Below are 26886 nucleotides of genomic sequence, written 5' to 3' on the forward strand. Positions count from 1 at the left end.
TCCTTAGCTAGCACCCAACTAGAACTGGAAATTCAATCACTGTAGTGTTAGAATTAAAGAAAATTGTTAGTTAACATATTCATATGAGCAAAATCCAATCTAGCAACTAGAATGAAGTTTTCTCTATATGTTATCCACCAACCAATTCGGTGGCACTTTCTAGAATAGAGGCAAGTGAATATGGAAGGCTTATTTGATAACAGCAGTCAACCAAATTTCAGCCTTTCCTTTCCTATGAATCCCCAAATTCTACCCCAAATTCCACATGCCTCCCCCACTTACGTTACCTCACATTTAATAGGATCTGAAACACTCTCTGAAACAGTATTAGCTATGTTTCAGATAATACATTTCGAGCCCCTCTGATCACATCAGTTATTCCTTCCAATAACTGAAAGGAATAGCAAACATTAAACAAAATGGTCCACCTCATGCAACACCACTCCAGCTATCACCTTTACTTAAGAAAAAGAAATCTCCAAATGATATTTCAAAGACACTGCCTGCTATAATTACCAAAGTAGTGCAGTTTATTTTTGGGGATTGAGGGAATGGTAATCAATCCTCCATTAAGATCAATGTTCTAGCTGATATTTATTATCCTAATATTTAGTTTTATTAAATGAACAACTTTTAGCAAACTGGTCCTGATCCCAGGAAGACAAGCCAAAGTGAAAAAGCAAAAAGAGGAAGAGCAATTGGAAAGTGTCATAAATAGGATTCTTTTTCTATCTGTCTAGAACAGCGATTTTAGAGGGGGGTGGTGTAGAGCAAAAAAAAAAAAAAAAAGAACTCATGGACACAGACAACAGTGTGGTGATTGCAGGGAGGCGCTGGGAAGAGGTGGAAGAGGGTGTAGGGGTGATAAATGGTAATGGGGAGGGGAGGGGAGGGGAGGGGAGGGGAGGGGAGGGGAGGGGAGGGGAGGGGAGGGGAGGGGAGGGGAGGGGAGGGGAGGGGAGGGGAGGGGAGAATTTTTAAAAGTCAGGGGCACTGACCTCTTTTCCCTCGGACTGCCAAATAAAAAAATGACAACAGCCAGCACAACAATAGCTGTCCAGTAACAATGAATCAAAATTACACCCATTTTTTTGTCAGATCAGCAAAAAATATCCTTTTTGTTGTGCCACAGAATTTTAGAAATTAGTTTATGTGTGCCGAGATGAGAAAGGTTGAAAATTACTGATCTAGAACATAAATTTGAACTGTTTAATAATGGTTTAGAATATCCTTGTCACACAATTCTTTTAAGACAAATTTCTTAGGCCAAGCAATTACCACTATTTCTATCAGGTTAAAAGTATCTATAAGGTTAAATGTAGGAGAGCGAAACCTGGGAACCACATATGCAATTCAACTTAAGATTCTTAATATTCACCTCTCCTGAAGCCTGGTAATTCTATTATGTATTGTCTTGTATAAAAAGATCTCCTGTTTCCTCCCCATTAAGAGAGACAGATATATGATTGATTAGATAGAAGGATAGATAGATAGAGCTAAATGAATACACATTTAAAGAGACAATTAGAGAGAAAGAGAAGTCAAGGAATTTCATAATGCCCTTGAATCAAAAATACCTAGGGTATCAAATATGCTCTAGAGATTCCAATGTAGTTAGTCACTTCATTTATTTCCCTGTTGGGAAAAGAGTGGGAAAATATTTCACCCCATCCCATTCCCTATAGCTCCACATTCCCATGAACTGTACAATTGTCCATGCAGAGAAGTATAAAAAAATACAAAGCTCCCACCCCCTAAAAAAAAAAAATCAAACTGTAGATGTCTTCACTACTGCAAAACTAAATAACTTACCTGTACAACCAAAGATCTATCATTGTGGAAATATCCCTTTTCCTTATATCCTGAAGGAGTCGGAGCTATGATCTACAATAGAGCTTAAGCATCAGGGTTTCAGACTCTCAGCTTCAGCCATGGAGAATACTAGAACCTCCTAAATTCCTTTCTTTAAAATAATAAAAAAAAAGAATTAAAGAAGTAAATTAACTTATGCTAATAGATTCACTCCTATAATAAGAGGAAATAGCAGGTAACAGAACATCTGTTCACAGTAACATCACTGGTACTTCTTGGTAACTTTGTAGCTTCAGAGATACTAAGAAACTGGAAAAGGATTTTTAGAAACCAAGAAAAAACAAAAAAAGCTTGACATATACTAAATCCTTACAACAACTCAATATTAGTTTGAGTCAAAATGTGACTCAGTTCTTTTTCTAGAGTCTCAGGCAATATTGTTTGGAGGTGACCAAAGACTGCCCTTGATAAAAGTCCTTACACAGAATTTATAAACTCTTATTCTAGAAGCCTTCCAAAATTTTCGCCTTCATAAGCAAAACTGGGGACTGAACAACAAAAATAATTTAGGTTATGTATACCAAATAATCAACCAAGTTTTCTATATCTACATGATAACCTTGATGATTATTAAAGTGCTACAAGTCTCTTCTAAAAGGAAATTTCTATTATTTTGGCATATGGATTTTCAACAAGGACAAAAACAATAAGCATTTTATGGGTTTTAGTACCCAGTTGGCCAGATACTTTAATTACCTTAATTAAATTCCATTTCTTGGACAGTCTGGTTAATTACAGTTTATTTTATAATAATGTATTATGATATCCTTTTCAGAGATCCTGGCTAAATGAGTTATTATGAATACCCATTTGGAAACAAGGAGAAACACCAGGGAAAAGACTAGCAATGTTTATGGTGTAAATTATCACTTTATTATAAACTTAAAACTAGATATTCTAAAAATGGCACTACTTTCGATTAAGGATTACAATTTTAAAATTGATGTAATTTATTAAGCTTTTTAAACTAGAGTCACTGCCTAGTAAAAACAGACAATGATTTTATTCAGCTAGAAAGTGAACGACTGATATCTAATACCTATAAATGCAACCTCTCCTAAATATGCCTTGTAAATTCTTCAAAAGCACAAGGCAGGAAAACTGTCTAAGTAACATAACTTAATACTGCCCTTAAAAAAAAAAAGTTTGAAATTAACATGAGGGTACACAGTGAAACCATGGTCCTATAAAAAGTAAACCTTAACTTGAAAACTCATTCTTCTTATAACAAAGATTCCAACTGGTCAACTGCTTTGTACCCAACCCTGAAACCTTTCAGAAACATGGCAAAACATTACATTCTATAGTACATGGTGGTGATAGCAATCATCAGAGACAAAGAGGATCCACAATAAAAGATGTGTCTTGAGTATACACTGATACGCCCAATCTAGCACTCTATCAAGTTCTAGTCAGCCACATTACTACCTTTTTGTATTGTGTTTGCTATAGGAACATCATCCATTATGACATTCACCAGGCAAGGATATCTGCAACTGTTATTTTCACAGAACTGATATTTACAGCTGAGTTCTACCAGCATTAAGACAGATGGGATCATGCAGATGTGTTTTTAAACAGCCTGATACGATGAAAAACAAACTAGTTAATTACTTCTAACACTACAGCCTGCTTGGCCTTAATTAAGATTACATTTTTCTTACCTTTTTTAAATCGCCTAGTATTTGATTCCCAAGCGTCTGCATTTATCTGTCAGCACTGTTAATGTCCATGTTACATTGAGACTTCAGGTATTAATTATTTATATGGTTGTACTAGCACAACTTGATATCTGTGAAGGGAAACCACAATATAGTCACTATGGATGTGTTACTGCTTACAGATTTGTGGATAAAACTGATATTTCTAAACACACAGCACATTGCATTTTCGAATAAATTTTTAAGAAAATCCTTACATTTAGCTACTAAACGTGTTCTCTTCAATGACTGATGATTTGCTAAATAACACTCTTACAACTACTTCTCAGAGTACCCATATAAAATATTTCAAAATTTAAATTCTTACAAATGTGAGAGCTGCTTAGATTCCTTTTGACTACCAACATAGATATAATTTTCCAAAAGTCTGTAATTTCTCAGACATTAATAGAAAAGTACTATTTTGTGTTTTACAATATTAGGGAATAAACTATAATGCTTACGAATGCAGTAAAAAAGATCCCTTAAATGTGGCTTTAACATATGCAATGTCTTTTAAAGTAATATTTTGGTTTTCGTTAGATTATCCCTCTGTGACCAATTTGTCAACATTATTTTGGAAATAAATAGAAAATAAATGTGACAAAATAAAGAAATAAACCAAGATGTAACTGTACAAAAAAACATTCCTTAAAAGTAAGCTTCTTGAAAACACGGTTGTAGATTACAAGTATGAAAAACGCACTGATGTGTTTACAATGAAGAAAAGCATTATACACTTATTCATATATATCAAAGAAAGAAACCTATGAATGGCATTCTAAAATGATTCACTACGATATACCATTCCAAATTCCTATGTAATAAGAAGAGTGAAGATCAAGAAAATGCAGATAGCCTTATGCTATTTTGTGGATAAAATGTGTTACTGAAGTTTTTTTCAATCTGCCAAAGTTTTCATCAACAACAGAGTAGAAACTAATATAATACATCAAATATATCTCAATTTTTTTTAAAATTGGAGGAAGAAAATAGAGTAGTGATTAAGAAACACTGGCATCTATCCTCAAACATTTAAAACAATTCTCTATTCATTTTTTTCAAATGTTAAAAAAGACTTTAAGTAATACCATAAAAGATTAGCAGTTAGTATTCCTAAATTTTAAAGTTGCTATAAATTTTCTTGTAATAAGGAAGTTAAACTAGTAAAACACTTATATTCCTAGGACATAATAGTAAGAACAGTTTGTGAAATTTTTAAGTTATTTTGATATTTTTGTTTTTTACGTAGATGCGTGTACTGAGTTACTATGTAAAATGAATTACTTATTGTGGGTCACAATAAAAAATGTGTGAAAGCTAAAAAAAAAAAAAAAACCCTCTTATATTCCCTACATTATATTCTTCATTTCATTCACTATACATTTCAAACTTACGCATTTTGCACAAACGCCATATGCTTTCTGGAGCAGATAAACTACTCTGCATTGTGAAAACCTACAACAATTTTTAAAATTTGAATTATTTAACTATGGTAACTTACTTCCAGAAGTTTAAAAAAAATAACTATTTTGTGTTTTAAAAAGCATACAAAATGGGAAACAAACCATTTATATCCTATTCCTAAAGCCTCTTATTTATTCCTTGCCACAGAGCTTTGCTTGTTTTCACATACTAATAAAATTCATTGACTATTCAAGAATTCCAAAAGCAAATCCAAAAACCAATCTTGACTGAAAAGAATTACTTTTCCTACTGTTTGCAAGCTAACACTGGTACTACTGTGTCAAACAGATTACAGGACCTCAAATTCATGGCACATAAGAAATCACTTCAAGCCTACAGAAACTCTCACTAGAAAATATTATCAGTTGTAGTGATAGAGCGAAGTTACAAGCTACAAAACATACTATACAAATAAAACTATGAAGTCTAAGCTAAATGCAACCTAAATTATAAGACACTGAAATTGTTTTTATAAGACCATGAAAAAAAACTCAAAAGATTATACTATAGTCTAATATTTAGTATCCAATTCAGTTGTTTTAAGTGAAAATATCAAATATGTGCACTACATTATGTCCTAAGTTTAAAAGAAAAAGGATATTCAAAGTCAGTTGTAGAAAGCATTTGGGACAATGATCAAAGACAGAAACATCTGTCCCGGACAATTAAGCTCATCACAGGTACTTGCTATAGAGAGCTGAACCAACAATTTTTTTTTTTAGGAACTAAAACAGAAATTTGTTTACTGAGGGCAAGAGAATGCAAGCAATATAAAAATTAAAAATATATCTGTCTTCAATTGCCTTTTCTTTCTCTTGTCAAATGGGGGTGGGATTTTATTTGCACATTTTCTAAGGTTCCCAATTTTATCATGAAATCCTTAGAAGGGGGGGAACGCTGTGGTGCAGAGATTCCTTAAGTAAGCCACTGAGAGAACTCTTATCAGGGTGGAAGTAACTGCTCAGTGCTGCCTACTTCTTTACCTTCTGCTTCATGTGTACTACAAAGCAGTCATTGCACACGATGGTGAACCCAACGATCAGTGGGGAAAAGCTCGGGAAGCCCTCTGCCGACTCGGCACTGGTCCAGGGCCTTCATTATTTTGTCCATGGCCAGATTTTCCAAAAATCCAAGGAACTCCTTTTCCCTGAGTACTCTCAGGTCCTCCTTTGTTAAGTAGCCTTTATCCCCAGCAAATCTGTGAAAGGTGAACATCATGGTTTCCATGGTGTTCCATTTGAGAGGGCATTTTAGTGAGGTCTTGGCTGGAGGCACAACTGGATCACTCAGCTGACTGGGACCCAGGCCAGTGACACACCAGATTTTTATTTGGTACAAAGTATGACCAAAAAAGAGCACATTTTCCTGGCTTCCTAAATTGTTTGGAACCACAGGTCCAGTGTCTTGGATACCTTCTACAGATTTTAGAAATAACCTATTTTAATGGCAACAGAAAGATAGCACAAAGAGAATCAGATTTGGTGGAAGATGTATGATTTCTGTCCCCAATAATAACTGTTTTACCACAGGCAAACCACTTTGTGCTTCTGTACTTCATTTCTTCATCTATAAAGCAAGAGATATAATACCCACCTACTACCTCTCAGGGTTATAGTGAGGTTCAAAAGAGATGATGTCTGTGAAGTACTTTAGTTTATTGGTTTTCAAACTTTAGTGTGCCTAAGAAATTCTTGAAACCAACTACCCCAGAAATTCAGATTCAGTGGTCTGGACATGCATGGGTAAACCTTTATTTTTAATTAACCACTTCAGATCATCCCCAGTTCCACTGGGGACTGCCCAGATGAGGATCATATTTTGAAAAAACTATATGAGTTTCTTCTGAGACTTTAGCTGTAAGCATTACCCTAAGGCTTGTTTAAAACACAAATTTCTAAACCTCATCCTTAGAAATTCAGATTCAATAAACTTGGGGCAGGAAACAGCATTGTAATTTTATCAAATACTACTGGTGATTCAGATGTAAATGGTTCATGATCCATCCTTTTAGAAACTCTGAACTAGATTCTTCCCCCTACATATTTCTCAAATCCTTCCCCACCTTCCTAGTATCATCATCAACCATGACCAACCTTAGGCCTCATCATCACCTGAATTAATATACGTGCCTTGCAATTGGTCACTCTACTTTAAGTCTTGTCCCTTGCGAGTGCATGGTCTACAGACTGGCCTAAAATGCACACTATGTCACTTTCCTATCTAAAACCCTTCCAAGCGGCTTTTGCTTCTGGCTAAGGCAGACTAACAGAAATGAGATTTATGCTCCCACCTGAAATAACTTAAAATCTGGACATATATATTAAAGTTGCTTTTCATCAGACATTGGAAAGGTGTTTTATCATCAGATAGAGTAGGACAGTGATCAATGAATAAGAAACATAAATAAAGCCTTTAATTGCCCCAGATTACTGCTTAGTTTCCAGGCTGCAGAGCAGGGAGGGTTATCCCAGACAAAGCACAGCAGTATCCCTGAGTTAAGGTGATGAAATGAGGAGTCTGGGAAGACCAAAGTAGCTATGGTCCCCAAAACACTGTACCAAAGAGGTGGGAGCTGTAGAGAGAGGGAAGACCTCAAAATATCTGCAGAGATCCCCTTCAAGTCTAGAGCTGGGTACTAAACCACTGGAAAACCACTCATAGGGAGGACAGAGAAAGGTACCCATATCCAGGGGTATGCCGGAAAATGTGCAACAACTGGGGGCATTGAGTGGTCTATAGTTCCTGGTTTATAGGATCACCAGTGTCTGTGCTGTCAATATTCCCACCCATCAAGTGATATCACTGAGAGCAAGCAGAGTTGGGAAGAGATACATTATACCACATTAAACATTGTATAGTATTTCTAGCATAGATATACAGTAAACATAAATTACCACCAGAGCACAAAAATAGTAATGTGGAATAACAGAAGTAGGAAGTAATGAGTTTTGAGTATTTATTACCTTTGCTCTTAATATAATTGATTTAATTATAAGTTTGTATGACTTAATTATCTTAAGAATTAAACCAGCTCACAAACTTCCTGATATTTTAACAACTGGCACACACAAGGTCTATCATATCACTGCCCATGGCTCACACAGGGCCAGGAACACCTACCAAACAGAATAGAAAAACCTCATAATTCATAGGACATCAAGTACAGTGCTCAGAAGGTCACTGCCTCAGTAGTGGGGCAAAATAAGCTCTAAACTAAATATAGTTTTAGTTCCATCTAACAAAATTAAAAGCAAGTATCAAAAGAATAAAGCCATTTCCAAGGAACTTAACTGTGTCCCAGAACAAAGCTCAAGAATATTTATAGTAATACAAAAATGCTCAGCACCAAAAAAGGTAAAATTGGCAATGTCTGACAGGAAAATACCACCCACATGAGAAAAATCATGCAAGAGAAAAGGGTCCATACATGACAGACCAGACAAGAACATTCAATCAGTTATTATAACTGTTAGGTAGAAATATGAAAGATATTTTTTAAAAAAACAAACAGCCCGGCCAGCGTGGCTCAGCAATTGAGCATCGACCTATGATCCAGGGGATCGAGGTTAGATTCCAGGTGAGGGCACATGCCCAGGTTGTGGTTTGATCCCCAACAAGGGGCATGCAGGAGGCAGCCAATCAATGACTCTGTCATTACTGATGTTTCTCTCTCTTTCTCCCTCTCTCTTCCTCTCTCTGAAATCAATAAAAATATATATTTAAAAAACTGATTCTTCTAGTAATGAAAAATGCTGGTTGGATTAACAGCAGATTAGACACTGCAAAGAAAATGCCAATCAACACAAAGACATAGCAACAGAAACTATACAAAGTAACACAGAGAGAACAAGACTGGGGAGAAAAAAAAAAGCATGAATGAGCTATGGGACAACACCCAAAACCCTAGTATATGGGTAACTGGTGTGCCCAAAAGAAGCAGAAAAAAAATGTCTGAAAAAGTAATGGCCCAAAATTCTTCAAATTTGATGTAAATTATAAACCCACAAATCAAAGAGACTAAATAAAGTCAAACACATGAAACATGAAGGCTAAGTCACATCGAAAACAAAATGCTTTAAACTGGTATTAAAATAAAAAGAATATTTTAAAAGCAGATAAGAGAAAAATAACACATTGTATACACAGGAAGAAAAATAAGATTGACAGCAGACTACTCACTGGAAACAAATCAGTGAAGTTTATCATTTTTAAAAATATACGTATTTTCATTGTTGGAGTGTTACAGATGCCCACCAATTCCCCTCCCCTTCTGAAGTTTATCTTTAAGATACTGAAAAAAAAACCTATCAACTAAGATTTTAAGAGCCAGAGAAAAATCTTTAAAAAACAAAGTGGCATGGCTCAGTGGTTGAGCATCGACCTAGGATTCAGGAGATCACAGTTTGATTCCTGGTCAGGGCACATGCCCAGATTGCGGGCTCGATCCCTAGTGGGGTGGGGGGAAGCAGCCAATCAATGACTCTCTCATCACTGATGTTTCTATCTCTCTCTCTCTTTCCCTCCCTCTCCCTCTCTGAAATCAAAAAAGGTATAAAAAACTAAGGCAGCCCTGGCCAGATGGCTCCGTTGGTTGTTGTCCCATATACCAAAATGTTGCTGGTTCCATCCCCAATTGGGGCACATACAGGAGGCAACCAATTAACGTTTCTCTGTTTCTCTCAACCTCTCTCTCCCTCCTCCTCTCTCCCCTCCATCTATTTATCTCTCCCTTCTTCTCGCTCTAAAATCAGTAAAAACATATATATTTTTTTAAAGATAATGAAATGGTAACACTGAATCATAGAAAATATTTGTACGTCATCTGTCTATAAAGAACCTTAAGCAAAAATCAAAAGCAAATGAACAAAAAAACTCATAGACACAGACAACAGAATGGTGATTACCAGAGTAAAAGGGGGTGGAGGAGGTAGAAGAGGGTATGGGGGTAAATGGTGATGGAAGGAGACTTGACTTGGGGTGGTGAACAAACTATACAAAATACAAGATGATGTATTATATAGAATTGTACACCTGAAACACATATAATTTATTAACCAATGTCAGCCCAATACATTCAATAAGTAGAAGAAAAAAAAAAGAATGAATCTTTACAACTTAAAAAAAAATCTAGTTTAAAACCAGGCAATGGACTTGAACAGATAGTTCTACAAAGGTGATGTACAAATTGCCAAAAAACACATGACAATATGCTCAACAGCATCAGCTAACAAGGAATTGCAAATCAAAACCACAATGAGACACCCACTTTGTATCCAGAAGGATGAATACACAAAAGGATAAATAAGTGCTGGCAAGGATATGGAGAAACTGGTACCCTCATACATTGCTAGTGGGAATATAAAACAGTGCAGCTGCTTTGGAAAAGTGTGGGAGTTTCTCAGTAAGTTAAACATAGAATTACCATATGACCCAGGAATTCCACACCTAGATATATACAGGTACACCTCGTTTTATTGGGCTTCTCTTTATTATGCTTCACAGATGTTGCATTTTTTTTCAAATTAAAGGCAAGACCCTCCACCAGCAAAAAGATTACAACTTGCTTCATTGCGATACTTACTTTATTGCGGTGGTCTGGAACCAAACCCGCAATATCTCCCAGGTATGCCTGTGCCCAAGAAAAAGGAAACATGTTCACACAAAAATTAGTTCACAAATATTCATAGCAACACTATTCACAATAGGCAAAAAGTGGAAACAACCCAAATGTCCATAAACTGCCTAATGGATAAACAAAATGTGGTTTACAGTGGAATGTTATTCAGCCATAAAAGAGTGAGGTGTTAATACGTGGTACAACATGGATGAACCTTAAAAACATTATGCTAACTGAAAGAAGCCAGTCACAAAAGGTCACTTGATTCCATACATATGAATGTCTAGAACAGGCAAATTCAGAGGCAAAAAGTAGATTAGCGATTGCAGAGATTAGAAGAGGGGGGAGATGGTAGAAAGTGACTGCTAATAGGTATGGGGTTTCTTTTCAGAGTGATAAAAGTATTCTGCGATTAAATACTGGTGATGGTTACACAATTTTGTGAATACACTGAAAATCACTGAATTGTATACCTAAAAGGATGGTTTTTTAAAAAAAATTTTTAAATTTATCTTTATTGTTGAAAGTATTACAGGTGTCCCATTTTCCCCCCCAGTTGACACCCTCCACCTTGCTCCCACCCCCTCCCCCGCCTTCACCCCATTATTAACTGTGTCCATGGGTTATGCTTACATGTATATAACTTCTTTGGTTAATCTCTTCCCACCCTCCACCCCCCTTCCCTCTGAAATATGATCATCTGTTGCATGCGTCAGTGTCTCTGAATTTATTTAATTCGTCAGATTCTTTTGTTCATTAGCTTCTTCTTAAAGACGACCCTTCAACTTTTCCTGTAGTGTTGGTCTGGTGGTGATGAACTCCTTTAGATTTTTCTTATCTGTGAAGCTCTTTATCTGACCTTCTATTCTAAATGATGGCTTTGCTGGGTGGAGCAATCTTGGTTGTAGTTCCATGTTTTTCATCACTTTCAATGTGTCTTGCCACTCCCTTCTGGCCTGCAAAGTTTCTGTTGAGCAGTCGTATGGGGGCTTCCTTGTAGGTAACTACTTTTCTCTTGCTGCTTTTAAGATTCTCTCTTTGTCTTTAACCTTTGGCATTTTAATTACGATGTGTCTTGCTGTGGGCCTCTTTGGGTTCCTCTTGTTTGGGACCCTCTGTGCTTCCTGGACTTGTAAGTCTATTTCTTTCCCCAGGTAGCAGAAGTTTCCTGTCATTTTACCAAATAGGTTTTCAATTTCTTGGTCTCTTTCTTCCCCTTCTGGCACCCCAATAATACGAATGTTGGGCTGCTTGAAGTTGTCCCAGAGACTCCTTACACTATCTTCATATTTCTGTATTCTTTTTTTTTTTTTGCTTTTCTGGTTAGGTGTTTTTTTGTTTCCTCATGTTCCAAATTGCTGATTTGATTCTCAGCGTCCTCTACTGTTGACTCCCTGAAAAATATTCTTCATTTCCGTTCCTATAGCCCTCATTTCAAATTGGTACTTTATTATGTTATCGATTTTCTCAGTTATTTCCCTAATAGTATGCTTAAACATCCTTGTAAACAAAATTCTGAACTCTGTATCTGTTAGCTTGCTTGGATCTATTTCATTTAGTTCCTCTTCTAGAAGATTTCTTCTGTTCTTTCCTTTGTGACATGTTTCTTTGTCTCCATATTTTGGCTGCTTCCAGGTGTTTGTTTCTATGTATTAGGTAGAGCTGCTATGTCTCCTGGAATTGGTGGCTCAGCCTCCCCAGTCACCTGAGCTGGGCCTTCTAGGTGCTCCCCTGTGTGGGCTGTGTGCACTGTCCTGTTGTAGTTGAGACTTGGTTGCTGTTGCCGTCACTGGGAGGAATTGCCCCCCAGACCAATCAGCTGTGAGGACCAGCTGCAACTACAGCCAATGAGCTGCTCTGCTGGAGACACCCCTATGGAGCAGGATTTACTTCAGTGGAGTTTTGGTGTTCACCAAGTGCGCCTCTTGTGTGTGTCACTCGTGGATGCGGTAGTGTTGTAATCCAGCATGTTCGAGTCTGACCACCAGGTACACTGTCTCTGGGGCCTCCCTGGAGGTGCAAAGTCAGCCTGTGCCAGTGCCTTGCCCAGGGCCACCCAGCATGAGCTACACAGCAAACCACAGTTGGCTGCTACTTGTGCTGGGCTTGAAGGTGTCCAGGAGAAGCCAAGCTATGAACCAATGCAGGCTGCCACTAGTGCCAGGCCTGGGCCACTTATCAAGCTGTATGGGGCACGCTGCTGCTTGTTTGAGAGATTTTAGGATAGTACTAAGCATGAGGCTCAAAAGGCCACTTGCACAGTAAAGCCACTGGAAATGGCTTGGATGAGCTTGCAAGTAGGGAGGGGAGGGGCCTCCAGGAATCACCAGGGTGGGGCCAAAGGTGTGAGTCAGGTACTGGCGATTCAAATATGGCACGTGCCTGCAGGCTCTGTCGGGGAGGACTTGCCTAAGGAGCAATGGCCTCTGCCAGCTCTTCTGCCTGGGAGAAAGCTGCCACTCCACCTCTCGTCCAGATTTCAGGCAGGTTAGTTTCTCCTCAAGTGTCCCAGGTTCCTTTCCAGCTGCTGCCCAGCACTGGGCTCAGAGGGAGCACGTCTGAGTGAGTCCGTGTGCGGGCCCTTTAAGAGGAAAGCCTGGGGCTCCCGCAGCTTCCCTGTCCCTCAGCAACAGTCCCCGCTGGTTTTCACAGCCTGAGTTGTGGAGACGTCTCTTCCTGGCCCTGGAACCCTGGGCTGGGGGGCCTGATGTACAGCTGGGACCCCTCACTCCTCTGGGAAACCTCCCCCGCAGAGATGTCCCTCCAGGGTTTAAACTGTGGAACCAGGTGTGGGCCCGCGCCCGCGTCTCTGCCCCTCCTACCGGTCTCAGTGCTTCTTCAGTTCCTTGGTTGTAGGGCTTCTGTTCAGCCAGATTTCAGGAGGCTCTGAGTGATGGTGGGTCTTTATTTTAGTTGTAATTTTGATGTGGTGTGGGAGGCGGCGGGTGCACCTGTTGTCATCAAGGGTTGTTTTATTATATCTCAATCTTTTATATTACATCTCAATTTTAAAAGGTAAGAGAATATAAATTGCTTTGTGTCAATAAATCAAATAACTTAAATGAATAAAATGAATATTCCTTGGAAGATTACTAACTACCAAAGCTCACCCAAGGAGAAACGGATACATAAAATATCTCTAAAGAAATTAAAATTATAGTTAAAAACTTACTAACAAATAAAACTCCAGATCCAGGAGGCTTCACCAGTGAATTCTGATTACACTAAGTATTATACATTTAAGGAAGAAATACCAATCTACTAAATCTCTTCCAGAATAGTGAAGAATACTTCTCAACTCGTTCTGAGGCAAGCATTACTCTGATACCAATACCAGACAGAGACATTACAAGAAAACAAAACAAACCCATATTCTTTATGAACATAGGTACAAGATTCTAAACAAATCTATTACAATATGTAAATGGATAACATATCATGATCAAATAATGTTTATCCCCAAAATATAAAACTGCTTTACATGTACACATGGTTGGTTCAATGCAATTCAACCTATATTAACAGACTAAAAAAACAAAACCTTAAGCTCCTCTATACAAATGTAGAAAAGGCACTTGATGGCAATCCACATCCCCTTTAGTGACAAAAAGGAGATCAGTGGTTGCCAGGGTTTGGGGAAAAAGGGGGCAATGGTAAGAAGAGATTACAAAAAGGCATGAAGAAACTTTCAGGAGTGATGAGTATGTTCATTATTTTGATAGTAGTGATGGTTGCACGGTGTATACCTATATGAAAACATCAAATTATATACTTTAAATCATTGTGCAGTGAATCATTCAGCAATAATATTCCAAAATAAACCCAAATACAAAACACCCTTCCAGTGATACAGGTTAAACTAAGCTTCTTAATGGGGATGTACACCTTTTATCTGGTCATTCCATCTCTATCCAATTCTACTCTATATTCTCCTCAGCAGCCAACCTGATCTAAACGGCAATCTCCTATCACAAGGGTTTTCAACCATGGCTAAGTATCACCTATGACTTTAAAAAAAGAAAAAAAAAAGAAAGCAGGAGTTTCTGATTCAATAGGTCTGGAATTCAGTCCATCTATATTTTCTTTTGGTAACCTTTTTACATTTTTAAATACTATTTTTAACTTTCTATTAAAGTATATATACAGAAAAGTTCAAACTACTAGTGTACAGATCGATGAATTATCACAAAGTATAGAGGTATATATTTTTTTATGAGTTCTAAGAATGATTCTGATAAACAGCCAAGAATGAAAACTATTACCTCTGCCTCGTGCATCTATTCCTTCCTTCCTTTGCTCAGCTAACATTTATATTGCCCTTCAAATCACAGATCAGATGCAACTACCTCCTCCAAGAAACTATGTGTTCTCAGGGAACTCTGTACATAGATCTTATCATACTACTGAGCACATGTGGTGTTTTTCAAACTTTTTTTAAGGAAAGAACTCTTAAATTATATGCTGGAGAAACAGAAGTGAAGCTATCTAGTTAGTTAAAGGCAAAGGTACAGTGACTACACAACAGTAAGTTGGCCCACTGACTCTCCAACTAGCACCCGGCAGTTTGAAAATGACTGTTTCCCATACTCATCTATTGGTTCACTTGTCTGTTTCATTCACCAAAACTATTTTATAGCAAGATCTCTTTTTTAAAATTAATTTCAGTGAGAGAGAGGGGTCGGGGAGGAAAGAAAGAAAAACTGATTTGTCGTTTCACTTATTTATGCATTCACTGGTTGCTTCCTGTTTGTGTCCTGACTGGGGACCAAACCTGCACTAAACTACCCAGCCAGGGCAGCAAGGCCTCTCTTATTCATTTCCCTGGTACCTAGAAAACATTCAGTAAACATTATTATTGGGACATTATTCAGATTTACAGTAAATATGGAGGATAAATCAGTAAGGGAAAAAAGGTTTGAGAAAAGAACAACAGTATCTATGGAGGCACTGAAATAGAAAAAGACTTGGCCTATCAGAAGAAACTGAATGAAGTCAATGAGGCTGGACCCTAGTAGGCAAGGGAGAAAACATCATGAAATAAGCCTGAAAGCAGACAGCTGCCAGGCTATGAAGGGCTTTGTAAATTATAGCAGGAATTTGATCTTTGTTTTGTTTTTATTTGCTTTTTAAATTTAAATTTGGATTGTTTATTAAAGAATTTTAAAGAGAGGAATGACACAATCTGATATACATTTTTTGTTTCAATATAACTTTATTAACTATTATATCAAAAGTCACATTTACAGGATCCAAACGACTATCTTAGAAAATTCTAAAGAGTATGTAATTAGATTTTAACAGCAAAACAAAACATTCTCATTAAGCACAGGCCTTAAAAATGATATATATTTTTAAAAGATCATTCTGGGTACTGTGTAAAATGTGAACTCAAGAGTATAATGGGAAGAAAACAAGAGTACAATAATAAATATGATCAAAGGGAATACAAGAATAAATAAAAGTTGAAGCAAAAAAGTGACAACATCCAATATTGTCACTCGTTTTCAGTCATTCAACAAATATTAACTAGGACCAACTGTGGTCCTGGCACTGAGAATGTAAAGAAAAGTTCCTGCTTCTACAGAGCTTATATTTTGAGTAAATAATTCAACAGATGAAGTGCTACAAAAAATAAAGCAGGATAAGATAATGAAAAATGATGGCGTGGTCAGCAAGAAAGTCTCTAATGACCTTATGTAGGGCCTGGTAAGCCACAGTAAGGACTTTGGATTTTTCTGAGATAAAAGCCATTGGCAAATTCTGATCAAGGTAGTAACATGATCTAACATTTATTTAAAAGGATCATCCATCCAGACAGCTATGTACAGTACAGACTGTAGATAGCAAGAGTAGAAACATGGAGGGTGGTTTCAGAGGCTGTTATTGCTATAAGAGAAATAATAGTGCAGTATCAGTGGAAGTGGTAAGAAATTATCTACTTCAACACAGAAATTGAAGGCAGGCCCAACAGAATTCGCTAATACGCTGTATGTGGGGCTTTAAGAGAAAAATAAATAAAATCAAAATTTTTCTTTTTTTAGGACACACAGTGTTCTTTAATTATTTTGCAGGGGGGAAGGGATAGCACACTTCTACCCAATTAAGAGAAACATTTTCATCAGTACAGAGTTTTTTTGTGATTTTTCTTTTTTAATACTTATCATGCCATGAATTCATAGGGAATGGGTTCCAGCAGCTCAGGCTCCTTTCCATTGGTTCTCACAAAGTGTGCTTCCTTGGGTGGAGCAGGCTGATGCTTCAGTTGAACCCAGGTACCTTTCTCTTTGGCTTCCTTCTTTTTCTGATCATTTTCCTTCACATGTTTCAGGAAGCTATCTCGGCTCTTAGAGTGCTTAATATGCTCAATACATACATTAATTCTCTTGGCAAGAATCTTGCTCTTAACTTGTTTGTTCACAACAATGCCCACTGCATGCTGGGTGACACTGTAGACTCTTCCAGTTCTGCCATGGTAACATTTGTGGGGCATTCCTTTTTGAACAGTGCCCATTCCCTTGATGTCTACAATATCGCCTTTCTTATAGATGCGCATGTATGTGGCCAAAGGAACAACTCCATGTTTTCTAAAAGGTCTAGAGAACATATAGCGGGTGCCTCTCCTCTTTCCCTTTGTGTTGGTCACTTTGGCTAATTACTGGCAGATGGCGGTTCCTGCAGAAAGGAAGGTTCAAAATTTCTTAAACTACTCTCCCCTTTGCTCAGGAAGTACTCCTCAGGGTTGCCATACTCCCTATTCTGTTACTGCCTCCTTTTATCCTTGCACAATGACTTCAAATGCTGAGGGCTCCTAAATCTACGTCAGCTTCTACATTTCCCCTCAGAGCTTCAGTTCCATAGATCCAACTGCCTGTTGGATGCTACAAAAACCTCATATTCTACTTGTTCAAAACTGAATACACCCTCTTCTCTTCAGCCCCAATACCAAAACCTGGTTCCTCCATCTGAATTACTTATCTAAATAAATAACACTATAAAATACCCTATTGTTCAAAACCCTAAGAATAAACTTTTAAATTTTCTTTTCCGTGATCATTCAAATCACCCACCCATACACATGCCAAATCATTCATATTTTTTTTGGTACATAATGTGCACTTTAATAATGTCACAGCACAAGGGTGAGGAACATCATTTAACTTGCTTTCTCTGACTTAGGTTACATAGGTGAGTAGTATATAAACGAATGCCCAAATATCAGTTCAAAGAAAAATCTAAGAGAATAAAACCTTTAGCAAAAGATTGTATTGGCCCATTTCAGGCTAATTCTCAAAACATGAATGGTCCACAGATGCCTAATATATGAATCACAGCTTCAGTTGTGAAAGCAAATTAATTCAACCAACGCAAGAGTGAATAGAAGATATTTTTGGACAGAAACTCTGACGAAGCCAATATCCATGTCCCAGGGTAAGAAAAAAGACAAAATTCAAGAAACTGACAAAAACCATCAGAGAGATGGGACAAAAACCTTAAAAGAATAACATAATCAAACTCTGTGTTTAGCCTATTGGGTCCCAAAAATCAGTGAGGTGAGTAAAATACAAAAAATATACTTCATTTTCCGTAAAGGTAGATTTACTAAATTTAAAGAATCCCTTTATTCTGAATTTATGTCACTCCTCTCTTTAATGTGAAATGAAGTTTCTGTAAATTTTCTACTCATTTTTTAACAAAATTAAAAGTTGCCAACCCTACACTAATCACAAATTTTTTTTGAAAATTATACTGAACTGGTGTATAAATTTTTTTTAATTTTTAATTAAATACAATAACTTGGAACCACTGAGGTTGCAGTAATACTGATATTATGATATATACAAGACTAAATATTAAAAAGACAAAGACTTATCAGGCTGTCATTTCTAAATATTATTTAACAATTCCATTTCACATTAGTGGATGAAAGGAGTACTGAATAAAGTAAAAACATAAAAGAAGTGAATCTAAGGAGATGAGGCCTACCCTGTCTACTTTTTGAGATTACTATGAAGGTATGATAAAGTTCTTTGTTGCTGTAAAGCACATAATATCAGAAGAGTGGTTAAGACTCTTTATTCTGCCACTTATTTTGCTGTGTATTGGATAAAGTAATTTTTAAGCCTCAGTTTTCTCCTTTGTAAAATGGAAATAATACCCACCTCTATAGTTTTTCTGAGAGTTTTAAATGAGATGACATGCATAAAGTATAGTGCCCTGCGTGTTGGACATATTCAGTAAATGTTAACAATCAATATTATACACATCTATTGATTATACATTATGTATTGGGGGTACTTAAATTCTTTCATTTAATTCACAGGAAAATTCTATGTGGTACGAAGGCTTTTTCCCCATTTCACAGATGAGGAATTAGCGTCAGAAGTCAATTGATCGAAGTCACATAACTAGTAAGTGGTTTAGTTTGGGTTGGAACTTAAAACTTTTTTCCCTATTATACTCAGATGCCTTTCAAATTTATGCTGTGGCAGTGTTTATACCATATAGACAAATCACCTTTGATTGCTATGTTTACAGAATTTTTCAAAGACTGAACTTTATGTATTTCCATGGTTTTCAAATATCGTCTATCCCTACATTCCTAGGTTTCTTTCATTTTTTTCAATAGGCCAGAGCTTCTACTACAGAAATAAACACGCTTTTTTAATATACAGTTAAGAACAGTTAACTGTTTGTTTACAAACCACTGGACTCCTTGAGTCTGGCTGAGTCAGCTACATTACAGAGCACCTTTAGCTTTCACCTCTGGAAAGGGAAAAATACTCTGATTTTACCCTCTCTTTGTAAGGAGCCTACTTGCAGTTAAAATACAAAACTGTAATGACTTCATAGTTAGGGGAAAGGTCAAAAGACCCAGAAGGGGGCAAGTACCTTGCAAATTTCTGGGTCAAGTTTTTTTACTGCCAAGTTTGAGGAAACAGAAACAGCCATTGTATTAAAAGAAAATTTGGAGAATTATACTGAGGCTTTCCCCCCTCTTCTAATGCAGTATAGTTTTTGAACTTGGAAAGCTAATGGATACCTTTAAAGTATTCTTAGTCAAAGTACCTCCTACACGACAGCTTTTGACATTTCACTCCATTGCTGTAAAATGAACAGTGTTCAAACAAACACGCATATGTTGCAAGTAACACCAATCGTAGTGCCTCCGTGAGATTTGTTATATGGCTAATGAAGCAGCCTAACAGACAATTAGAATTCTCTCTAGTGTAGCAAAAAATAAGGCTGAAACTCTCAGTGGCCAAGTAACAGAAGGAAACAGCCCTAAAAGAACATCATTTAAACACTCTGAGTTAGTTTCATCTGAAGTCAGATAAACAACCTGAACTTTTCAATTTCATAAGTCAAAAAAATTCCCCTAGTTGACTGATGACTTACAGGAAATGAGATGAGAAAGCATCTATACATCATTCATAAGTCCAAACTAGCTTGGTTATTCCTCACTAGCTCAAAAACAATTCCTGGACTAGCAAGGCTGATTCATTTCAAGATATATTAATTAAGCACGTTTTGTACTATGCACTTACTATCCTTAAGACATGATCTCAGCTCTGCACAACCATTTATCTTTATGGACATTTGCAACTTAAATATTTATAATTCAGCAAGGCCTATGTGAAATGTCTGATGTAAAGATCCCTCTATTATCTTCAATATTTATAAATGTTTTCCTTTGATCAATGTGCAGTTTTCCTCACTAAAGCTATTTTTCATAGCTGCCGAACTGCATATAGCATTTTTTAAATGCTTACAAATAATTACGATTCTTACAATTATAATTTTAAATTCAAATTCCACAATGCTGTATTTAGAATAGTTATGAATTTGTCAATTAGTAAAATTTAGAGAAAAGGCTAAATTTCCATCAATTTTGTTCAGTGATTTTTATCTTTAAGGGTGTTGTTTAATGTCAGTTTCGTTAAAAGCCAGTCACAGGTTATAAAGGATTATTCCACACTTTCTAAAAGCCATGTTCCATATGTCCTAAAAATTCTCAATGGTTTTGGTCAACACAACAATCAAGAATGACAATTAAGACTAGGAAAAAAGTCTCAAGAACAAATAATATAATCAAGAGGGGGCAAACCAAGGTAAAGATTCATCATGAGTTAGGACATTTTAGCATTCCCCTCTCAGGACAGAGTCCTCCCATTAGAAATACTTTTTTACATCAGTGTCAAGGGCTGAATATCAAAATGCAAAGACCTTGAATCTTATCAAATCTATAGCAATCCCTTTAAGTTCTTGTATTTTTACTTTCATTTCCTCTAGGAGGACAAAAAACTTTCACTAGCACACTAATAATCCACCTCTAAGTGGATGTTCCACCACCTCTAAGAATCGATAGTGAAGGTTAAGGAGTTCCCAAGGTAGTTTCAGTATTTCAAAAACTTGTAACTACCATAAAAACCTCATATAGTTGAATCTTGTTATTTGCAGTACTTATGTTCTATTAAGTTGCCACAAACTCTGAATTAGCCCATACAGAACCATTTCTCCTAAGGGAAATGCAGGGTTAAGTTCCTGCAAGCCTCTAGTCACTTTCATCAGCCAATCAATACATAATTTTGTTTTATGTGTTTCTGTTTAAAGACATCTTTGTTAATATATATTGATTTATTAACACTGAACTCATTGCCAACAGGACTATGACTCATACTTGAATAAAACTTACCTAATACATATGTTCTCCATAAGATACATCACAACCTTATTGCACTTAGAAACACTACACAGCACTGGAGCACTACACTTTAGGGTCATTTTAAACAGCAAAACCTCACCCCCCAAAAAACACAAAATGCCAAAGTGGCACTAAATAAACCACGAAAAGAACACTGTTGACCACATGATTGCTGAAAGAAGGCAGGGCGTAGCCTTATTCAAGCTCAGTTGTGAACATGTGCCTTGTGCTAACCTACTTATTGCATTGTTTTTTTCTAATAAACCTAATCAACTTTTTAAATGAAAAAGTTTAATCTAATATTTTGATTAAAAAAAACTTCCTTTCGAAGAAAGTATGACTAGAGGTATGTGCATGGGGAGGGTCTCATATCTTTTATTAATTCCTGCACATTAAAAAAAAAAATCAAACCTGAAGATGGCATAAATACAGGGTGAGGCAAAAGTAGGTTTACAATTGTGAGTACACAAAATACAGTTTATTCTTGTATTATTTATTATTGTATTATTTTCCATAAGAACAACTATAAACCTACTTTTGCCCCACCCTATATAACAGAAATCAATAAAGGGTTAAGAGACACTTGCTAGAAACTCTAATAAGGCATTTTGAGATTCTGCTCAAGGTTGCAAAATGGTTAAAAATACTGATTCTGACTAAGGTACTTTAATTTACCTAAGGAAATTTTTATTTGAAAAACCAGAGTAATGTGACATTGAGGTAGCAACATCTATCAGAAAAACACACAGGTGCCAAATACCAAATACTTGATTATAAGAACTTCAGACTAAACATATCCCTCAGGAATTATTGCCAAAAGCCTCTTCATTCCATTGTTTTAACGGTGTGGCACAATTTCTCACAGTATAAAAAAATTATTTACTGAGGAACACAGGACTTCAGGAAAAAAACAATGTGTCATCAAGCTTCCCTACTAAAAGAAAGTTTTAAGCTGACAGCCTTATCAAAGTCTAACTTCTGGTTTTAATTTCAAACACTTATCAGTCAAGTCCTTTATCTTTTTATATCTCTTTCCAAGATACCCCTCCGATAGCACCATCAAAATCTTATAAGCCCAGGTCAGTGTTGGCCAGTGCTGCTCAGTCAGCCTGCACACTGAAGGGGCTCAGGTTTGATTCTGGTCAGTCAAGAGCACGTACCTGGGTTGCAGGTTCAATTCTCTCCTGGTCCCAGTGTGGGAGGCAACCAACTGACGTTTCTCTCTGTTTCTCTCTTTCTTCCTCCCCTTCTTCCCTCCCTTCCACGCTCTCTGAAAGTCAATGGAAAAAATATCCTTGGGTGAGGATTAAAAAAAAACTTACTGAAATTAAGTATATCAAGTCCATGATATTAATATTTCTATGTTAAGTTTAAAACTATACATATTTTTTTGAAGTTCTTGTAATATTTAAGAGAATTTTAACATTACAGAATCTGACAGCCTCATGATTCTAAATTTAAGATAGTAACTGAGCCCAGGTGGTGGCTCAGTTCATCCATGCACCAGGAGGTCGAAGGTTCAATTCCCGGTCAGGGCACATGCCCAGGTTGCAGGCTCAATATCCAGTGCAGGAGGCAGCCGATCAATGTTTCTCTCATTGATGTTTCTCTTTCTCTCTCCCCCTTACTCTCTCTGAAATCAATAAAAATATTTTTAAAATATAAGATAGTAACTGACTTTTAGATTTGTGACTTTAAGTGTAAAGCTATGAGAGTATTTGGATTGGTTAATAAGCAAAATTTGGAATGTTTAAAGAGAAATTGTGACTCACTATATTTACGAGTTTCATTTATTAGCTTTAAAGGAGTTTTAAGTATTTAGGAAAGTCCTGCTTGCTAAAATTCCACATTTACTCTATAAGGCATATGAAGTGCTAAACAATAAAATAAGGTCTGGTATATTGAATGTATAAATATAAGGGTTGCAATTAAGTTAAGCAGCAGTAATAGTAGATATACTAATAGCTAACATTCAAAGTGCACTGTCCTACTGCCCAACCTTGTTTCAAGTACTTGACAGTGTAAACTCATTCACTGAACAAATAATGAGAGATCCAGCATGAACAAGGCATCATTCCAAGCTCTGAGAACCAAATCAATTAACAAAACAGACTTTCAACTTTAATATTTGAATAAGAGACAAAAAACAAGTATCAGGTATGATAATTACTATAAAGAAAAATACACTGGGGAGAGTGAAAGGAGGAGGTACTATTTTAGATGGCATAATGCGGGTCACACAAGTGAGCACATTCACACACAAGTCTATGTAAATGATGCCCCTTGAAAACACCTTCACTAGGGAAAACCTCTTTAGAACAGGTAACAACTGAACCTGAAAATTGAGAGAGCAAGCCATTCAAGTATATCAGAAGATTATTACAGAAAAAGAAAATAAGTACAGAAGCATTTTACCTGGGAAGGGTAGTTTAAGGAAGATTTAATCTGTTCAACTAGAATTAACTAAAATATATCAAAGTGTCACCTCCCACCCCTAACCAGGAAAATAAAACTCTTAGTTTATATTAAACTCGCTAGATTATTAAAAGAATGAAATGTGTAAGTTTAACTTAAAGACAAGTTTTTTACTTTAATTACTCAATATTATTTTGCCAAAAATTATAAATGGTCTCCACTATACCCAAAACAATGAAGGGTCATTGCTCTAAGTAACTCATAAGAACTACAGATCTAAATTTATTTCATGAAACTAGACATTCTTTATCACGTTAACTTATCATGGAAGAAAATCTCCTCTTTAAACAGGGTTGTCCTCCATCCACTATGAAACTCATAGAGAAGTAAAATAGGATGTGAGCAGTCCTATTTTAATATTACCTTCCCAATGAATGGGTCTCTTTCTTTCTTACTGATCTTGATTTGAATTTGGCTAAAACTAGACCTTTCTGCTGTCCTTAAGCATTTTTTGCAAACTCGAACTCATTCAGAGTTCTAGCCTCCCCCCATTCTTACTGACACATGACTTTTTGTATTAACTAATCCACTAATTAAAACCAAAACGGTATCACATTATGCCAAACATATTCTTAAGATATTATTTTGTGCCCGGGCAGGTGTGGCTCAGCAGTTGAGCACTGACCTAGGATCCAGGAGATCATGGTTCCATTCTAGGTCAGGGCACATGCCCAGGCTGGATCCCCACTCGGGGGTGTGCTGGAGGCAGTCGATCAACAACTCTCTCATCATCGATGTTTCTCTCTCTCTCTTTCCCTCTTCCTTCCTCTCTCTGAAATCTATAAAGATTTTTTTTTTTTAAAAAGGTATTATTTTGTTAAAAGAGTCTTATATACAATAAAAACCCATGGTTAGAGAAACATAGAGTCAGGAAGCCCCACTTTCTAATTCAGCATAACCGTGCTATTCATCCTCAAAATTCTTAAAACACACCATGTGAAGAAAAGGCTTTTTAAAAAAAGTCATTCGGGCTGGGTGGAGAGGGGCAACGGGGGCGGGGGGGTGGGGTGAGGGACATCTGTAATACTGTCAACAAATTTTTTTTAAAAAGTCATTCTGTGAGTTATTCAGATCAAGACAACAGAAATACTTACAGTAGTTTTCCAGAAACCAAGCAACCACCAAACAGACAAGAACTCTACAGTGGTCAGTATCACAAGGAACTATAATTAGCAAGTTTCTCTCAATTATTTTCTCATTTTCTCTTCATACATTAGATTGTGAGTAGCCAATTAAGTGAATGAAAGAATGTCTCCTAGGCCTAAACACCACCATTCATATCACTTTAAAGCCTACAAATCAGGTAAGTTGATCTAAATGGACAGAAATAAAGAGCTAGAACAATATATATTTTCAGTTTCTTATAGGTAAAATAAAAAAGGTTTATGAATTAGATTTATAAATAGGTTTCTACTACTAAGCTATAGCATGGTAGTATACTGAAGAACTTCTAAATGCACCGGCTGATTTTTTTTTAAAACCTACAATAGGCTGAAGTGAGAATAACTTAAAATAGGCAAAAGAAATCTTTTTGGAATGATGAAAATGTTCTAAAACTGGACTGTGGGGACAGTTACACAACACTGTAAATTTACTAAAAATCACTGAATTATACACTCAAAAAGAATATGGCTCAGAAATCCACCCTCAAAATTCTGTAATTAATACGGTGACAAGAATGCTCCTCCCTTACACTACTACCTTGAAATTAACACCAGCATTTAGATCTATTGTTCTGCAAATCTGCACATCTTACTTGAACTGAACTCCAATTCAAGTAATTTTAGCATTTTGGGGCATCCAGGTACTGAATTATATTGTAGTCCTCTTTAATAAACAAATGCAGTTTGTTTATTTGATACCACTGTGCAAAACCTTATCTAACACACTATAAGAAATGTCTTGCCCTGGCCAGTGTAGTTCAGTTGGCTGGAGGTCATCCCGCACTCCAAAAGGTGTAGGGTTAGATTTTAGTCAGGGCACACACCCAGGTTTCAGGTTCAATCCCGCCCAGGCACGTGAGGAAAGCAACCGATCAATGTGTCTCTCTGTCTCCCTTCCTCTCTCTAAAATCAATAAATAAAAAACAACAAATGCCTTACTAAAATTACACGCAAAAAAACAAACAAAAAACAAACGATGTATGGGGGGGGGTCAATGGAGAAAAAAAGGAGACATCTGCAATACTTTCAACAATAAAGATAAATTTAAAAATAAAGTAAAATAAAATAAAAACAAGATATATGAGGGGAACATAAGGGTTTGGATAAATAGCACGATGAATAAATCTAAAAGACTTCTGTTTTTAAAGCTCAAAGTATTCAAATCATAGCTACTTCCAGTTCTGTTTTTATGTCTAAAACAGTCCTTGAATATAGGATCTGGAAGAAAATTGTAAAATGTGATACAAAAAATTTTTTAAAGCCCTAGCTGGTTTGGCTCGGTGGTTAGAACGTCAGCCCGAGGGCTGAAGGGTCGTGGGTTTGACTCTGGTCAAGGGCAAGTACCTCGGTTGCAGGCTTGATCCCCAGCCAGGTCGGGGCTTATCAGGAGACAACCAATCGATGTGTCTCTCACATTGATGTTTGTTTCTCTTTCTCCCCTCTCCCTCCCCTTTCTCTGAAAAACAATCGAAAAAATATCCTGGGGTGAGGCTTAAAAAAATTTTTTTTTTCATTAAAATTGAATATTTAACATGGTGCTGAGCAAGACAAGACACAAATAATATACAAAAATGGCCATGATAACACCTCAAACTCCAAAAACAGTCCGAATGCTTAGGTTCATATCCCAAACCCAGAATTTAGCACCTGTATAACACTGAGCAAGATACTTAACCTCTCTGCTTCAACTTGCTCATTTGCCAAATGAGGGTAACAATAACCATCTTTACAAGGTTGTTGTGAAAACTAAATGATAATGAATACAGTATTTCTATGTATGTCTCACACAGAAAATTTTCAGTAAATTTTGATTTATTAGTATTACTTTTTTAGTAATTTTAAAATTATCTAGAGCAGTCCTTCACAATCTTCAATATACAAACTGCCTGG

At 36.5% G+C, this 26886-nt stretch overlaps 1 protein-coding gene and 2 pseudogenes across 8 annotated transcripts in view; all 3 read right to left on the minus strand.

The window, feature by feature from the left end:
• Window positions 1-22583, minus strand: part of ZZZ3 (zinc finger ZZ-type containing 3) — a 72491-nt gene extending 49908 nt beyond the window's left edge. For 5 of the 8 annotated variants that reach the window (XM_087820533.1, XM_016216775.2, XM_087820531.1 and 2 more), the window contains exons 1-3: window positions 22519-22583; window positions 3537-3664; window positions 1813-1963 (exon numbers count right to left, since the gene is read on the minus strand). The gene's annotated coding sequence lies outside the window, so the exon portion shown is untranslated. The other 3 variants (XM_016216772.2, XM_087820530.1, XM_016216773.2) reach the window with 3 other exon arrangements.
• LOC107540105 (protein S100-A10 pseudogene) lies at window positions 5782-6288 on the minus strand (annotated as a pseudogene).
• LOC148092457 (large ribosomal subunit protein eL21 pseudogene) lies at window positions 13801-21795 on the minus strand (annotated as a pseudogene).
• Window positions 22584-26886: the final 4303 nt, after the last annotated feature.

This window comes from Miniopterus natalensis, chromosome 9, assembly GCF_054644295.1.
Source record: "Miniopterus natalensis isolate mMinNat1 chromosome 9, mMinNat1.hap1, whole genome shotgun sequence".
In the NCBI taxonomy this organism is placed as follows: domain Eukaryota; kingdom Metazoa; phylum Chordata; class Mammalia; order Chiroptera; family Miniopteridae; genus Miniopterus; species Miniopterus natalensis.